Raw genomic sequence first — 16,534 nt, 5'->3', positions numbered from 1 at the left:
AACTCTACTTAATTGAATTTATTAAACCAAGAATCACAATAATTAAGTAAATTTTGAATACATTTCCTGCAATTCCATAAAAGAGTGTAAATTTTATAGTTCTATATCATGTTATACGCTGTAAGCCAGCTGTTTTTCGCGGCCTATGTGAAAGGTCAGTGTCAGCAAGCGGTGGCAGTCGCAGCCTAAATTTAATTTCAGTGTCAGTCACCGGTGATTGACGCGGCCTGAATGTAATTTCAGTGTCAGTCACCGGTGGTTGACGCGGCCTGAATGTAATTTCAGTGTTAGTCACCGGTGGTTGACGTGGCCTAAATGGAAAGTCCAGTGTCAGTCACCGATGGCTGACGCGGGGCTCAACGTGTTAAAGAAATAATAATTTTGTCTGCCCTTCCCGCAGTCCTGCCACTCCAGCCTCCATGTTCTTAAATTTTGAAGTTTCACACTAGATTTGATCTGGAACTTCGAACTCGGGATCTCTAATTTTATCTGACTGAGACTGATATCTCCCTTGACTGCCTGATCCGCTTCCTCGTTACCTACGATACCAATATGTGCTTTTATCCAATTGCAGTTAATGTTAGAACACTACAGGCGCCACAGGAGCGTCAGACTATGTTAATTCTGATTGAGTCAAATTAAATTCTCACGATATTATAAATTAATTGAAGAGTTCAAAGCAAATAATTGCAATCGATTATAGCAATTGCTGATAAAAGTACAGCAATTAAATTACTTCAAAAATTACAAAAAAGTGAACATAGTGATGTAAGCTTCATCCAACCATGATCAGAAAGCCTCCACACGGTTTTTTCATTAGTCTGCACAGATTATTTAAAAGGTGAAACAGTTGTGCACGCGAACCCGATTTCTGTTTAAAAAGTAGCAGTCGTATCGGTTGGCCGGGTTCCCTGAGGCTGGAAAGGCCCTTTACTCCTTCATAATCAGGTGAGGATCGTTGAGGTGGAAACCTTCTGATCCTTGTTGCCTAAAAATAAAAGTAGGAATTAATAAATGGGCACATTACCCGAGTAATTATCATCAAAACTGATGAAATTTGAAAGTACATAAATATGATAACTAATACATAAATATGAAATATATATGCACACAGATAAAAAAAAGTCGAAAATAATCAAAATTTTTTCTTCCTGTACGAAGTTTGTTAGTATAACAAGAGAACACAAGCACGTTTCAACCACTTATCACTACAAATAAGCATCACAGCACAATGTATCACATATTGCTTTTATCGAACAAAAAGCTTAGTCTTCTTAGAAATCAAATATATTTTAGTCAACGCATATCATACATTCATTCATATCATACATTCAGTGGTCTATATCGACCCCCAGGGGTCGATATAGACCACTTTGGGAATTACTGGGCTAGAGGATACCCCAAGATAGTTTTACGACTCGAAGTAGACCATTTACTAGCTAGTCTGTGTGCTAATTTAGCTGGGGTGGGCGAACATAAGAAGAGTTTTGCTTTAAATATAATTAATTTAAAATGTATGAGTGGTAGTTACCAATATATTCACTAAGTTTTCATAATGAGTAAAATTAAAATCATAGAAAAAAATTAGAATGGTAGTGACAACTAATAAAAATATTTATACTCTGAAGTTATTTTGGAAACAAACTTTTTCAGAGTGTGGTTTGAAACTTTCAAAATAACTGGCAAAGAAAGTAATTCATAAAACTTTCATTGAGATAAAAATGAATTTTTCAAGGAAAAGAAAGTCCGCCTCAAACTTGCAAATTTTTCCATTTATTTATCGATTTTTTTACGGCTAGACACAGGAATTATTTGAATAGTTAAGTAATGTTTCTATCATTAAATTTATTTTTATTCAGTTAACAGCTTTAAAGAAATACTAGGAGGCTCCGCCCCCTGCTCGCTAACGCTCGCCAACCCCCGAGAATTGCTACGCAATCCTATGTGGTTCACGCCGTGAACCATGGCTCGCTGCGCTCGCTCGCCATTGAACACAATGTTCTAGCACAAAGACATAATATATTATCATCAAAGACATAGTACTTTATCATCAAAGACATAGTATTGTACTTATGTAGAAGAATTCTACCAATGTTCTCTTTGGCTTTTAAAAAAGTATATTAGCTATTTAGATTGTACATGGTGAAAAAATCAAAACATTAGCTGAATAAGAAACATATTAGCAAAATAAATTATCAAATATTGCTTCACTAATATTCTGTATTTTAAAGCGTGAAAATTCAATGCATAAATAAACGCGAAATATAAAAAAATTCAATGCATTCAATACAAACACTTAAACGTTTTTTAGACGTTTAGGTAGCTCCCAGTAGAAAAATATCAATTAAACAGCGGCCTTTTAAAGCATTCTCACTTCAATTAATTAATTAATTCCTAATTGAGTTTAAATTAAATATTGTCATGTTTTTAGTGCATGAATCTGAATTGAACAACCTGATAATGCTCACTCTGGTTATTGTTATCTGGTTGCTCACTACGTGCTCTTGCGCGCCGAATCCAATCAATTAAAAATGAATACTGTTGCCAGCGCGAGAAAAGAAATATCATCGGTTTTATTGATACATACATACATACGTACGTATTGGCGTTTTATATAATATAGTTAGATACGCAGACGAAGGAATCAAAACAATTACAACACTAAAACATTTATGAATTACTACGATTACCAGAAGAGACATTACCAGAAAGAAACGCCCACTTTGAGTAATAAATTGAATGCTTATTTATAAATGTAATTTTTTTTTCTCCATAGAAATCTAAGAAGTTTAAAAATGTTTTGAGTTCCCTTGCATTAAATAATAGTTCTGTTTATTCGTTTAATGTCTCCATAATGCTACCTGTGCCATCTTATGAACCTATGTAACAAATTAAACACCAAAAATAAACTATTTATCTTCTTTAAATTTTTTTCTACCAGTTTCTTTCGAAGCATTATTATTTTATATTTCCTTTTTTTGGAACTCGGTTGCAATTATGGAGCAGCGACATGCTGTCAAAAGAAATCAACAGGTATTTTCTCTTTGATTTTGTTACAGTGTAAGTAGTAGTGAATATTTCACTGTGACAACCTTTTGGTAGGAGCAGGTTGTCTCGGTGACAGTAGCAGAGGATTTTATTCTCACTGACAAGTCTTATGATGGTAGATCCAGTCCCTTTTGTGAGGTTTTTCACTGTGACAGAATTTTAGAGAGTCACTGTGACAAGTAACTGCTCCGTAACTTTTGACACATCAGTAGGGCGTGCGATCGATGATTATGTATAATCATATAGTCACACATATGTTCTTAGTAAATCGTTCATGTATCTTTTTAAGATTGGCAAACTAGGCCTAATTTTACATAGAACCTTACCAATCATATGCTTCAAAATGTTATATTCCCTTTTTAGATATGGTAAAAATCTGTTGTTTCAACAATTATTTAAGCATGAAATAAATAAAATTATAATGAAATATTATAATCTTATATAATTTTATGCAAAATCAATTAGATGTTCAACTTTACCATCAAACATCACCTCTAAAACATTAACACTAGAGATAGACTGGGTATTCAGCAATTAACCGAGAGAAGTTTCTTAAACTAGGTATAACCCCAAAACGGCAAAAGAATTTTACCACCCGGACTCGGTTTTTAGTTTTAAGATCCGGTAGTGGTTGCAAATTTCCAATCCTGCTGCTTTAACCCCTTGGGGACGGTTGATTCAGAAAAGCATTCGTACAAAATCAGAATCAAGTTGTAATTAAATAAAAAACGGTAACTTAAATGTTGGCGATGCTAATTTGACAGACTTACTTTGCTTTTACTTTAATTATTGTTAGTTTAATCATATATATATATATAATCAGTATTAATTCAAAATATAACTAAATAGTTTTATTTTGAAAAATGTAATGGGGAATTATATAAATCTAACTACTATAACTCCGCCTTAAATAAACTGCTAAAGAATTTCTTTGATTACCAGTTTTATCTTTTTGCATTGAGTGATACGGTTTCATGCTGGCACGCATTTGTGACAGTCGGCCCGAAAGGGTTAACGATCCGATGTCCTTTTTTTGGTATATTCTTAAATTAAAAAAAAAAAGCACTTTTTTTTCTCAAGCAAAACATTTTAAAAATTAAAAGTTTGCCTTACAATTAAGGCGGTCCAAAAATTTCCAAAAAAAAAAAAAAAAAAAAAAAAAAAGGTGAGAGTCATTAAAAGTCGCTGGATTGTAAATTAGCGATATAGCACGAGTTATTTCCGGAAAAACTAGTGAAAAATGATCGAGTTTTTTTTTTTGACGAAATATGTATATATGGGTACAGTGCAATGTAATTTTTGCAATTTCAGTTGTGGAAGGTGAATGGAAAGGTATAAAAGTATAAAAAAATTGGTATAAAAGTTATAAAAAAAATTTACGTACAAAGTTTAAACAATTTGATTACAGGTTTATTTTGAATTTCCTTTTATTAAAATCAAATTACATCAACTCAATAGAATATCACTTTCATCGCTGAAACTTACTGATACATTGGCATATTCAAAATCGTCAGTCATTCATTATCGGATAACTTTTTCAAAACAAGTTACAAAAACACATGGTAAAAATTAATTTATGGTTAAGTATTTACTTTTAAGATATTTAGCGCAAAGATTTGATACCACAATGATTATGATATTTTCCTTTTCCACAACAAAAAATTGCTTCATAACAAAGAATTCCTAACAAATCAATAGTTAATCATCAAAATTGACCACGTGGTTTACACTGGAAAAATGCTGCATAGTGGTGTCATCTATGGTTAATAATCTTAAGATGTGTCACACGCGTCAAGATAATTTAAAGCAAAATCATCAACGACGCGTTGTACACGCAGGCAGGCGATTATCACTGAATTAAAAAAGACGTTTTTGAGAACTAAAAAAGATGGTATTGATTTCTATGAGTGATCAATTTCTATGAATTTGTATTAAGCGATTGATTTCTATAAATATCTATAAAGGATTATTTATAAGGGATAGATTTTTATAAGACATAAATTTTTATAAGTTTCTATAAAGAATTGATTTCTATATATGATCGATTTCTATAAGAGATTTATTTTTGTAAGTTTCCATAAGAAATTAATTCCTAAAAGTTTCTATAAAAGATCGATTTTCTAAAAGGAATCGATTTCTATAAAACATTCGGGGAGAGAGATGCGTTTTAAAAACGGAAATCGGTCAAAAATAGTAGCTTATATAGCATATTACCTCCTTTTTTATTTTGCTTTGTAATGATGCTTTTGTGTCAACGATAATATTCATTTTTGATGCTTTTGCGCTATTTCTGAATTATCACTTTAAAAAAAATTGCAAAGCGCAGAAAATTTTACTGTTTTGCCCAAAAGTGCTCCCTCAAATATATTGATAATGGTTAAATGATATAGTTGATTGATATATACTTACAAATATATTAATAACGAAATGATTACCATTCTCTTATTTGCATGCTTTTTGTTGAAATTTACTTTAGATTAGAGAAAAGTGTATATATATATATATATATATATATATATATATATATATATATATATATATATATATATATATATATATATATATGGGTCATTCTCACAAAAACAGTCATTTTCATGTCCCCAGTATATTTTATGTATACAGTGAAACCCCGATTTTACGTTTCTCAGGGGACTGGGTAAAAAAAACGTAAAATCCGGGAAAACGTAAAATACGGGAAATACTTAGATAGCAAAAAATCATATAATAATAATGGGAAAATAAAACAAACTAAGGTAGTAAAGATGACTCTTTCAAAAGGTACTATTAAAATTTATATTTTACGAAAAGAATATTAGTATCTAAAGAAAAAAACATACCAGTTCAAAATCACTTTTACAATTTTTGTTAAGAATCATGTAATTTAGGTGCAAAATAGTGCGTAATAGTAGATTGTTTTTTAGACATTGAGTTCAAAGTAAATGCCTCATCTTCCAGGATTGAAATCTTTTGCAAATTTTTTTCCTGGTCTTTGTATGATAGAAAATAGTCTTTCACTATTAGCAAACTTCTCAATGCTGTGTTGAAAGAAGGAACGGGCTGTGCTTCTGTTTCTTCTTGTTCATCTTCATCGGCGGATGAAAAGTCCATAACATCGTCCACGGATGGAGCAGTAGTTCTCTCAGCTTCGCATGTTGCTAAGTTTTCTCGGATGTACTCGTCGAAGTCATAGCTAACTGTTTCATTGTCATTATCCGAGTCTAGATTATCTAATCCTGCATCTGTTAACGGTTCATTAGAAGCTACGATTCCGCTTTCTTCAAAACAGTGGGAAATGCACTTTTGTGTAACGCTTCTCCAAGCAGCAGAAATAAAATGCATAGCCTCCAGAACACTTAACTTTAGTTTGCAGGCGTCATTTAGGTTTCCGTTCTCTAGTTCAGCTACAGCTTTCCGGACAAGTTGCTTTCTGTAAAAAACCTTAAATGATCGAATAATGCCGAGATCACAAGGCTGTAATTTGCTTGTACAGTTTGCAGGAAAAAACTCAACACGCACATTAGATAGCTGCAAATCCGGATGTGCACTGCATTGATCGATAAACAAAATTATTTTGCGGTTCTGAAATTTCATCTTTTTATTCAGTTTCTGCAAAAAGTCTTCGAAAAGGGCTTTTGTTATCCACGCTTTTTTGTTTGCTTCATAATTTGTTGGGAAACTTCTCACGTTTTTAAAGCATCGTGGTTTGCGTGATTTTCCAACAACGAGTGGAGTCACCTTCTCACTTCCATCAGAATTACAGCATAGTAAAACAGTAAGACGCAATTTTGACATCTTCCCTCCGTGGCAGGAATCTCCCTTAGAAACGTAACTTTTATCCGGCAGAAGGTTAAAGAAAAGTCCGGTCTCGTCCGCATTGAATACGTCCTTTGGCTTGTATCCTTTGGTCAAATTTGGTAAATTTTTCTTCCATTCTTCTATTGTAGCTTCATCCACGCTTGATGATTCTCCGGAGAGCGATCTATACACAAGATTATGTCTTTTTTTCATCCGGTCAATCCAGCCATTGGAAGCTGTAAAGTCTTTTAAACCAAGTCTATCGGCGATTTCTACAGCTTTTTCTCTTAATATGGTGCCATTTACAGGTACATTAGCGTCACGAGCCTCTTTAAACCATTTTACTAAATTCCCTTCCATCTCGTCGTACGGGGATTTTTCATTGTTCTCCGTTTCTTGGCATTTTTTTCACCGACTTTTTCAAAGTTTTTATCAATGCATTCTTTTTTCTGTAGTATGGATTGCAGGGTTGTTACGGGAATTCCTTGCAATTGAGCGAATGCTACTTTTGTTCCATGAAATTCATTAAACTGCTTAACAATTTCGGCTTTCTCAGCAACAGAAAAGTTTTTGCGTTTTTTGCTCACCATTTTCGTACGAAAGGGTTTGAAATGCGACCACTTTGTGCTAAACAACAACAGAGTCTGAAAAGCTGTAGAAACGTAAAGATCCCCTTTGCTTTCCAAGGAAGAAAATAAGTCACTACATCTGATTGGTAACTAGAGTGTCTCTTCTCCTATCTGTCTCATTCCTGCACCAATGAAATGTGTTGTTTCTGTACTTTGTTTCTTCGCCCGCTGCCTTGTCCGAGACAGGCAGCAGGTGTTCAGCAAAGGATGGGGGTGAGAGGACTAAAGTTCTAGAAAACAGTAGTCTGTGGAATGCGTTTCTGCTTTCATAGATTTACTTTCAACAACGTGGATGAGCTTTAAAAAAGCAAACGTAGAAAAAATATTGCTTATTAAAACATTTTTTTATTTTTTTCTTTCTACAAAAAACGTAAAATGCGGGAAATTCCGTAAATTAAAAACTTACAATCCGGGTAAAATTAACATTGGAGGTATACGGAAAAACTGGGTCCTGATGAAAAAAACGTAAAATGCGGGAAAAACGTAAATTCGGGGGACGTAAAATCGAGGTTTCACTGTATATTACAACTTACCAATATATATTACAACTTACGAAAAAATTTTTTCAGGGAAAGTGTCCTTCAGAATGCAGGCTAACAAGAGAATAAAAATAAAATTATTAATTTTTATTTATTATTTATTTTAGGTAATTAAAATATACCAATATGTCATTCCCTCACTTGTCCCCACTGCTGATTTAAAAAAAGAAAAAAATTGTTTCTGAAATAAATTTTTTTTTTTTACAAATTCGTGTTTTTTATTTCAGAATACTGAGATATAGAATTCAGAAAATCAATTTTAAATTTAATTTCTGATAAAAATATTAACACAGCACTATTTTAAACTTCGTCCCCAGTGTTTCGCGTCATTCCCTCACAACATTGTTCTTATCACCTGCAATCTTCTTAGAATAAAAATATTTTAATAAAAACTTCAGAAGTTAACAACTGGCATCATAGAACAAAATTGCAGTATGTTTCCATCTTCAACTTAAAGGAGCTTTGCTGTGGAATAAGTTTGAATGAATCAAACCAGGTAAAATTTTTTACATTTGTCATTCCCTCATGTCATTTTTCAGAGTAAAATAAAATACAACTTCATCGAGAAAGTAGATAATTTTATGTTGCTTTCTGGTATGAATATAATTGTATGTGATTGACTTCAGAAATTAATTAGGCCTAACTGTTATTTTTAAATTTTATTAAATTTGTCATTCCCTCACTAGTGTATAAAGTGAGGGAATGACGCTGAAGTGAGGGAATGATTCAAGATGAATATATTATCAAATTTTTTTTTGTTCAATCGTGCCAGCCAATTTTATTTCCCAAACCTGTAAAAACTATTAAATATATAAGACTAAATTATAATAAATATTAGATATACTTAGTATGTAATCATTTTCAAACTTTAGGTAGATGTAACTTAGATAAAAACATGTATTAAAATAAAATATCATTCCCTCACTATTAGTGCCATTCCCTCACTTTTTAAATAGTGAAAATAATTAATTTACTTATTAATTAATTTGAAAAATAAATTAATAAATTAATTTATTAAATTAATTAATTTATTTATTAAATTAATTATTTTATTTATTAAATTAATTAATTAATTATTAAAAATTAATTAATTATACAATAATTATTTAAAAAATTAAATAATTTAAATATTAAGTATAATTTATAGGATATATACTTTCTTTATAAGGCCATTACATATTTCTATTAATATAAAAAGTTTCAGAGCTTTTTATTCACTTTACTTTTTTGGGATTTTATGAACTGAAAAATGACAGTTTTCGTGAGAATGACCCATATATATATATTGTTATATATATATATATATATATATATATATATATTGTTATATATATATATATATATATATATATATATATATATATATATATATATATATTGTTATATATATATATATATATATATATATATATATATATATATATTGTTATATATATATATATATATATATATATATATATATATATATATATATATATATATATATATATATATATATATATATATATATATATATTTCTCTCCTCTAGATGAAATTACTCCTCTGTGCACCTGCGAAGCTCATTATGGGGGGAGGGGAGGAAGAGATGTAATGTAATCTATCCCAACTATTACTCTATAACTCTCTTCTCCGATTAAGATCTACATCATCTGTTTTTCGCTCCGCTGTAAATATGTGTATACTAGTTTTTCGATTTTGTTTTTACTCACTCCGTTAAAAATTTTTTACATATTTATTGTATATATTTATTATATTTATTGTATATATTTATTTTTTCGACTATGTAAATTAGCTTATTTTTTCTGTTATTCAGACTTCTTGTAATCACACTTGCATCTTATCAACTATTATTCAAATCTTTTTTTCTTTTTTGTTTTGTTTATATATCACACTACTGTTTTGTATACTAATCATTCGACCGCATTCGCCCGTTGAATTTAGCAGTTCAATCTCAGATGAATAGGCTAGTGCCGCAAGGCAGGTACCTCGATCAATGCGCTTACATTAAAGCAGTGTTTCCCAAACTTATGACTTTGGTGTACCCATTCTAAATTTTTCGTAAAGCTGTATGCCTCTAATAAAAAAATGAATAAATTTTTTACTATAAAAAATTGCACAGAGTCATTACTCACTGTTGACACCACTAATTATTAACTCTGTTGACGCTGCAAAAAAAAGCCAATAGAAAAATACGTAATCGTTAATTTTCATGCATAGCTTAGTTTTTAAATGAAAGATATTGAAATTTTTGTTTGTTGCAAGATATTTCGCATAAGAACGCGTACCTCCACTAAACTGTTCCCGTACCCCTGGGGGTACGCGTACCTCACTTGGGGAAGCACTGCATTAAAGCATAAGAAAAGGGAAACGAAATTTCCTTATCTACCACATCATAATATTAACTGCATTGAAAATATATTTTTATTATCTGAGCTTTAACGAAATATAAAACCACTGCATACAGCCCTCCCCGACGAACAGTATGGATTCCGACAAAAATTAGATACCCCCAAACAGTTACTCCGAATAATAGACTATACTGGCAGAGCAATCATAAATAAAGAAACAATAGCCTTCCTGATGATCGACATATCCAAAGCATTTGATAAAGTATGGCAAAATATATAAACTCATACAGCAAAATTTTCCACCCGGCATAATCAATCTCCTATCCTGCTATCTTTCTAATAGAACATTTCAAGTCACCATCTAAAACAAAAAATCTACTAAGAGAAACATCACAGCCGGAGTACCTAAGGGCAGCATTCTGAGACCGATTTTTTACATATAATACACCTATGATTTTCCTATAAACAAAGCCAATTATAACAGCCTATTAAGCAGATGACACCGGTATTATTATTAAATCCAGAAACCCAAATCATGCTCTTTAAAAACTACAGGACCATATATACGAAATAGAAGACTGGTGCTTAAAATAAAAAACTGCTGTAAACGCTGGAAAATCACAAATATTAATTATGCAAAAAGGAAGAATTAAAATACTTCCACAACTTCAACCAAAAATGTTCAATATACCAATACCAATAGTTAAAAAAGCAAATTATCTTGGCCTTATAATCAATAGTGAACTCACCTGGAATGATCATATCAAAAACACAATAGATAAAGCAAATGCAGAAATAATAGCCCTACAACCATTAATATATAATCAGAATATGTCACTTAAACTAAAGATGCTACTGTATACAGCAATGATCCGCCCAATACTTACCTATGCCTCACCTGCCTGGACAACGATACCTCCACATCTACTGAAGAAATTAAACCAATGCCAAAACAGGATCCTTAGAAAAATAACCTGTGAAAGATGGCTCATCCGGAATACCAATATACATGCAGACCTCAAAATACCAACTCTATCACAGCATAATATACAAGCGAAACGCAGATTTTTTCAATAAAGCCATAGAATGTAAACTAGCAAATTTTAATTAAATTTTTAAATTTGAAAATTACATCAAAGATAAAAACTACAGACCAATAGTTGCACATTTCTCCTCCGACGCCTCATAACTATCAAAACAAATAATTTCATCAACCTTTCTGAAAATAACGTTTCCTCATGCTGATACAATTCTGAATAACACCAAAATCAAACAAACACAATTATAGAGCAAGCTGCTCATTTTATTTTTTCATTCCTTTTTAGTGTCCGGCAGTGGACTGATCGTTAAGACACGGTTCCCAGCAGATCACCGAAGTCAAGCATCACTGGCTGCGGTCAGTGTGCGGGTGGGTGATCCACTTGGATCAGTCTGCCTAGGGACCGAGGGTGTGCGGTATTGGTCCTCGTTAAACTGTTCTACCGTAAAGTGCTCGACTTCGCTCGCAGGTCGTTGGGCTACCGAAGCGGGGGAGCCATCCCCTCCGCAGAGGATCAAAATTGTGATGGAATGTCTTCGGATCATCCTCAGGGATGTTTCCCAGACCGTCGCCAATAGCCCATTGTGCAGCTCTAATGCGACGTAAATGAACAACAACAACATTCCTTTTTAGTTACTCAAGCAAAGTGCTTGAAACATTCAGAAAAGCAACTAAACTGCCTGCTTACCTCAATGTTCAAACAAAACAGTGTTAAAATTCCAGATTAATGGGATAGGGGTCGCTTCGTGGCCCAGGTGCCCAATAAAATCAAAACACTAGGACTTTAACGAAATACGGAACACTTGTAATATAGTGTAAATTATCACACATTTTTCTGTTCTGTATATTAGTCATTCGACCGTTGAATTCGGCAATTTAATCTCAGATGAATAGGCTAGAGCCGCAAGTCAGGTACCTCGATCAAAATGCTAATATCAAAGCATTAAAAAAGGGAAACAAAATTTCTTTATCTACCACAAAATAATATTATTAAAAATTAATATAAATTGTAATCTTTTATTTCATGAAGCGCATGGAATTGTGAAGTGACTTGAATTAAATAATACTTCCGCCAGTGAAAACTTCAGCTGGTAGATGTAATGAGTATATTATGAGAATTTATTCTTAGTCAGCGGTGGAATTCAACGCATAGATCTTGACTCGTCTGCATATAATCCAAATGCTACTTGTTCTGAAATCGTTTAATTTTCTTCGAAATTGCGAGACACTTTTTTGTGAGAACTCGTCTTTAATACAAATAAAGCATTACCTTGATTTGCGTGAGTAGAATATCATGGATTAACCCCAGTCAGAAGACCTTAACACGCTCACGCCGGGGTGACCCACCGGTGGGTCACGCTAGATTGTCTCACCTTGGCAGCGCTCCGGAGTAAAAACTGGTAATAATAAATTCATTTTTTAGTTTTTTCCCGGGAATAATAAAAATCCATAACTACCAATTGCTTTTAACGGATGCAATTTTTATATCGAATTGCTTCTTCGCCGTGCTAAATTCTTTATCACAAAACTCTACTCAACCCCATTCCAAAGATGATTTTCAATTCAAAACTAAAGATATATTCTGTAAGGGCTTGATTTGTCGTTACAACATACTACAACTTCAAAGATAATTAGGACCTCCTAGAATACGACAAGACAGAATCGATTAGTGGCGCTTCGCGCCAAACGCCGAGATAACCCCAATATCCAGCCGTGATAAATTTCCTTACAGTGAATTGTTATTGTTGAGAATAGATTAACTCCTCCCGATTATTATATAATATTGAAATAGTTCTTCTACCAGTATTTTCTCTTTTCCCGTACCAGTATTTTCACTTTTCCCGGCGTGAACGTGTTAAATCTTGTATTTTGTGTTATATATGTTGCGAATCATGCATCAAGAATTTCTAGAATAAAGGCAATTTTGAAATGTACCTTTGCAGTGACTTTTTACATGCATAATGATTAGCGCACTTAGCCAACACTTAACACGTTCACGCCGGGAAAAGTGAAAATACTGGTACGGGAAAAGAGAAAATACTGGTAGAAGAACTATTTCTATATTAGATAAAATTCGGGAGGAGTTAATCTATTCTCAACAATAACAGTTCACTTTAAGGAAATTTGTCGCGGCGAAGAAGCAATTCAATATATAAATTGCATCCGTTAAAAACAATTGGTAGTTATGGATTTTTATTATTCCCGGAAAAAAACTAAAAAATTATATTTATTGCTACCATTTTTTAATCCGGTGCGTTGCCAAGATGAGACAATCTAGCGTGACCCACCGGTGGGTCACCCCGGCGTGAACGTGTTAAGGTAATTTTTTTTTATGTTCCTGACTACTTCTTAATCTTATAATACTGTCACTTCAAATATTATAATAGTCTAAGGCTTTCAAATTGGCTGTTTTGCAACCACTAAAAAAATCTCCAAATGAAAGTGCTGTTGTTAGCAGCTCTGTCCTCGGCCCTAACTTATGATCTATTACTCAGTATACGATTCAAAAGAATACAAAATACGTTTCCAAAAAATTAAATATTTATTTCCATATAAAAAAATTCTGCAGTAAAGGTAATCCTTGATATATACCTTTGCAGTGTTACTTTTAAAACAAGCAATTTACAAGGCCTGGCTTCTTACGTGTGCCACTATCACATCAAATACTATATAAACATAATATGTTCGAAAAGTAATGCACGGTATTCTTTACACTGATTTCCGGGATTCCTATAAACTGACACTTTTTCTAAACTGCCAGTGTTATTAATAATCAAATTAACCAAATAACTCTTTTTGAAAGTTGCATTACGTTAAAAAAAACATTGACTGATTGAGTGAAGCAAATGATTTTTTTTCTTGAGCTGTCAACTCAGTGAAAATTTTTAAGTAATTAAAAAGAACTATTTGCCTATAAGTGCTTAGCATGCTCCGAAAATTTTTTCTTTTTACTAATATTATTATTCTCCCCCAAATTTATTGAGAATGGTTAAATGATACAGTTGATTGATATATACTTACAAATAAATTAATAACGAAATAGTAACCATTCTTTTATTTGTATGCTTTTTGTTGAAATTTACTTTAGATTATAGAAAAGTATATATAGTATATATATTTCATTCCTCTAGATGAAATTACTCCTTTGTGCACCTGCAAAGCCTATTGTGGGGGTAGGAGTGGCAGAGAGGTAATGTAATCTATCATCTACATTATCTATTTTTCGCTCCCCTGTAAATATGTATATATTCGTTTTTCTATTTTGTTTTTACTCACTCCGTTGAAAATTTGGTATATATTTATTTTTTCTACTATGTAAATTAGCTTATTTTTTCTGTTATTCAGACTTCTTGTAATCACGCTTGCAACTTATCAACTATTATTCAAATCTTTGTTCCTTTTTTTTTTCGTTTATATATCACACGTTTTACTGTTTTGTATATTAATCATTCGACCGCATTCGTCCGTTGAATTTAGCAGTTCAATCTCAGATAAATAGGCTAGTGCCGCAAGGCAGGTACCTCGATCAATACGCTTACATTAAAGCAGTGTTTCCCAAACCTATGACTTACTATGTTGATAGCCTATGTTGTGTACCCATTCTAAATTTTTCGTAAAGCTGTATACTACTAATAAAAAAATGAAGAAATTTTTTACTATAAAATAATTGCACAAGAGTCACAACTCGCTGCTGACGCCACCAATTATTAACTCTGTTTACGCTGAAAAAAATAGCCAATAGAAAAATACGTAATCGTAAATTTTCATCGCTAGCTGTTTTTAAATAAAAGATTTTGAAATTTTCGTTTGTTGCAAGATATTTCGCATAAAAACGCGTTTCCCCGCGAAACTGTTCCCGTACACCTTGGGGTACGCGTACCTCACTTGGGGAAACACTGCATTAAAGCATTAGAAAAGGGAAACGAAATTTCCTTATCTACCACATCAAAATATTAATTGCATTAAAAAAATTTTTTTTTCATCTTATCTGAAACGAAATTGAAAACACTTATAGTGAAGTGTAAATTATCACACATTATACTGTTCTGTATATCAGTCATTCGACTGTTGAATTTGGCAATTTAATCTGAGATGAATAGGCTAGTGCCGCAAGTCAGGTATTTCGATCAAAACGCTAACATTAAAAAAGGGAAACGAAATTTCTTTATCTACCACAACAAAATATTAATCGTAATTAATAAATGTTTTAATCTTTTGTATAAGTTACGGGCTAGTATCACAATCCTTAATTGAAATAATGTATTCGCCACTGAATACTTCAGCTGGTAGATGTAATTCGTATATGATGAGAATTTATTCATAGTCAGTGATGAAATTCAACGCATAGAACTTGACTCGTTTGCATATAATCCAAATGCTACATGGATTGATTGAGTGAAGAAAAATATTTTTTTTCTTGAGCTGTCAGCTCAGTGAAAATTTTTAAGTCATTAAAAAGTGAAAGAGATGAAAAAAGTTAGACACTGTTCCTTTCTCATTATTTACATGAGCTAAAATCATGCATTCACACTAGTTATTTCTATTGCGGATTTGTAATCATTAACAATGCCTAGGTTGTCATATTTCCTACTTTGTAAAAAAATTCAGGTTTTGCATGCAATAAAGAAATTTTATTACATTTTATAAACGTTGTTGAACAGCAGACACAATTATTGAATTTGTGATTATCAATGTTCAACTCCTTGTAATTTTGAACCCAATCCAGAAGAAAAGAGAATTCTTGGATCAAGTTTAAGAAGAAATTTGCGGAGATCTTTTCGATCAAAGGGGACTCCAACGCATGATCTGTCTACCACTGAGGATATTTTACGATAGCAATGTGGTCAGTGCTAGCCGGTCGCGAAATTCTAATCGATTAGCCATTACTGGAATTCAGGTCACTTCATTGAAAAGTTAGCGCTCTATCCCCTGATCCACCATAGCTTGCAATACAGACACTGTCGATAACATTTACATGAGATAGAAAATCATGCTATGGAGCTTCAATAGTGTTTAATATTAACAATAATGTTCATCTTTGATGTTTTTGTTCTGTTTCTGAATTATCACAGTAAAAAAATTGCAAAACATGTAAAATTTTACTCTTTTGCCTATAAGTGCTTAGCATACTCCGG

Source organism: Parasteatoda tepidariorum, chromosome 5, assembly GCF_982258835.1.
Source record: "Parasteatoda tepidariorum strain Cologne lab strain chromosome 5, Ptep-v5.0, whole genome shotgun sequence".
NCBI lineage: Eukaryota > Metazoa > Arthropoda > Arachnida > Araneae > Theridiidae > Parasteatoda > Parasteatoda tepidariorum.
Note: the sequence above shows the minus strand (reverse complement) of the source record.